At 37.0% G+C, this 3,246-nt stretch overlaps 1 long non-coding RNA gene across 1 annotated transcript; it reads left to right on the top strand.

The window, feature by feature from the left end:
• Positions 1-2,512: 2,512 nt before the first annotated feature.
• Positions 2,513-2,977, top strand: LOC145071034 (uncharacterized). The gene is made up of 3 exons (XR_013690198.1): positions 2,513-2,623; positions 2,711-2,845; positions 2,942-2,977. It is a non-coding gene; the product is annotated as an uncharacterized LOC145071034 (long non-coding RNA).
• The last annotated feature ends 269 nt before the right edge of the window (positions 2,978-3,246 follow it).

Here is a 3,246-nt window from a genome sequence, read left to right as displayed (position 1 = left end):
TTAAGTTTCTAAGGTATTTTTTCTCAGATTTATGGTTGGGTTTAAGGCCATTGATCATGCAAGGGAAAAATGGTGATCACAGAAAAAGAGCTGTATGCGCAACCTTTTTGTAAAAATTTCCAAAAATCGGATATTTAATATTTTACAGTGAGACCAGTTGGGTTTGAAAGTTAACTCGTGGAACTATCCAATACAAAAGAATATCATGATTTGGTTAAGAAATGAACGAGTTATGGCCGTTCAAAGTCGAACAAAGTAATCTGGCAGATTGCATGTTTGTTTGTGTGCATTATTAGGGTATTTTGACAAGAACACCATGCATGCCTTTGTTAAGGTCCGGTTTCTAGCACATGCATGGAGTGAATGAGCATCCAAGATGTACTAAAAATGGTTTAAATGCTTTTGATCATGTAAGAACACAAAAGAAATGGAGAAGAAGATGTAATACTCACTACAAGAAAAATAGCCTTTTACGACGTGCAAATTACGACACTCATTAATATATGTTACGCATACGAGAGTGACATTAAAAAAGTGTCATCTCTTCAAAAAATCTAAGGATTTAGGTCACGCATTATTGCGTGCCTTTAAAATAGTGTCAAAAGAAAAAAAAATTAAAAACACGGAGGGCGCTGTACCTTAAATGCGCGCCCTCTATATGTGTCGCTTTATAATTTTAATGAACGCGCGTTCCTTAGTTACAAGCGGGAAAAGAAAAGCCAAAAAATTAGAAAAGCCCGCTACCCTCCCTGACCTAAGCATTTTCACGCATCTTTCATTCTCCTCACACTGTTGTACAACTTCTCAATCAAAGATCGAAGGTTACGATTTCATCTCCATCTCTCGACTTCATCATCTCAATCAAGAAAAAGGGCTTCTGATTTCCATTCATCTACTTCATCGTTGCTGTAATTTCACCTTCTTCATCTCTCTGCTGTTATTGAGAATACTCGCCAATAGTTTTCTTATTCCCCACTCGATGTTGAAATTTTCATAAAAAGCCCTAATTAAGTATTATACTCTCAAGTCTCAATATTAGAATCCAAATATTGATTCTCGTTTGTTTCTTATTCCCCACAGATAAATCGAAAAAGGGGAATTAGAATGACGAAGGTAGCGGGAGTTTTGGTCCAGTGGTCGTGGTTCATCTATCGAGAAAGGAAGATGGGAACGCAAGAAGCCATGGTGGCTCGATGATGGAAATCAATCGAGAAAGGGGAAGCACCTCTGGTGCGGGATCGATTTGACAAAAGGAGAAGGGAGAAGCAGCGACGCTTCTCTTGTCTGCCACAGCTTGGGGGGGGGGGGAGGTGCTCCGGCGGTCTCCTTGGCTGTTCTTCCTTGTCGCCAGCAGATTACATGTAGGGAGGGGACTCAACTAGTCCGATGGAGTAGGGCAAGTAACGACTGGTAGATCAGGATGATCGATCTATTCATGAGGAGGAGGAGGAAATTATTGGTTCCCGGTGAGCCTTCCTTGGCTTCTTAGACTCCGTCATCGGTAGAAATCGGAGGACCTTTGGGGTTTGGACAGATCGAAGGAAGAAGAATGAAGAAGTGGTGGTCTTTGGTGATTGAAGGTAAACGAATGGGGTTTTCTTGAACCTCACAGGTCGTATTCTTTCTTAGATTTAATGCTTTCCATGAATCTTTTTTGGTGATTCCAACACACACATAAATCAGCATTCTCTCAAATTTCTTTGAAAATCCAATTGTTTACTTGAACTTCCTTCTAATTAAAGCCATTGGTAGAAGCCTTTCATCAGCTCGAAGTTTACAAGGTTTTGTGTTTTTACTAATTTTGACATTTGTGTTATCTTCTTTGAATTGTAGACAGTGGACAATGATCTTGCATTAAAAATTTACAAAAAAGCTAGAGCCACCCCCAAAGTTGTTGCAGCTTTTGCTGAAAGAAGGGAGTTTGATAAAATTCTGATTTACTCCAAGCAGGTATGCTGCATATCTTTAACTGCAGTAATTTACTAATTTCTCTACATTTAGTCTTCATCTTGCTTTAGATCCTTATAAAATTGTCTTTAATTCACGTAGGTTGGGTATTCACCTGATTATCTCTTCCTTCTGCAAACAATTCTTCGATCAGATCCTCAGGTATTAAACATCCATAAGAGTTTTTTTTTAATTAATAAACTGAAATTGGTAGGACCCATAAATAAGCTCAGTGATTTACTATAATAGAAATATGTTGAGGTTTTTGGGCTGTTGAGTTGGCGCTGATGTGGCACAAAAAATAGTGAAAAAGTTTTACTATTATAAATCCTCTATTCTCAATTTAGATGACATAAATATAGGTGCATGGAAGTTAGATCATTAACATAATTGTTTTTTGCAAGGTGCTGTAAATTTTGCTTTAATGATGTCCCAAATGGAAGGAGGTTGTCCTGTTGATTACAACACCATTACAGATCTTTTCCTTCAGTCATGTTAACAATCCTTATAACATTTCATAAACAGTTTTAAATATTTAAATAAATTACTTCTTAGTTAAACTAATTTTAAACTTTTTCTTCCATATCCTCAGAGGAACTTGATACGAGAGGCAACAGCTTTCCTCTTGGATGTTCTTAAACCCAATTTACCCGAACATGCTCACCTCCAAACCAAGGTTACATATATGATATATCCTCACACACAATTTATAATCACCTTTTCATTAAACCAACTTTAAATTCATTCTTCTTATTTTCCACAGGTCCTTGAAATCAACCTTGTAACATTCCCTAATGTTGCTGATGCCATATTAGCTAATGGGATGTTCAGTCACTATGATCGCCCTCGAATTGCTCAACTTTGTGAGAAAGCAGGTCTTTATGTCCGGGCCCTTCAGGTTGGTTAATGTCCAGAATTTACTTGTTTTTTTTATATTTTTTTTTACCTTAAAACCTCTATCACTTGTTGGATTTATTTATTTATTTATTTGCAGCATTACAGCGAGTTGCCAGATATCAAACGTGTCATTTTATTGGTCAATTTAAGAGGAAACCTTCAGATCATCGTCCAGGTAACAATTGATCTGATTTTTCTATGTTAATGGTTATTATTTGAACATCAGAGTTGAACCAATTTGGTACTGATACTATATATTGTTTGGAATGTAGGTTGCCAAGGAGTATTGTGAGCAGCTGGGTGTTGAATCATGCATTAAAATTTTCGAACAATTTAAATCATATGAAGGCCTTTACTTCTTCTTGGGGTCGTATTTGAGCTCAAGGTAATCTCTTTCTCTTC

Source organism: Lactuca serriola, chromosome 1 (genome assembly GCF_051521515.1).
Source record: "Lactuca serriola cultivar US96UC23 chromosome 1, Lser_US96UC23_V15, whole genome shotgun sequence".
NCBI lineage: Eukaryota > Viridiplantae > Streptophyta > Magnoliopsida > Asterales > Asteraceae > Lactuca > Lactuca serriola.
Note: the sequence above shows the minus strand (reverse complement) of the source record. Positions and strands in the feature narration are given on the sequence as shown.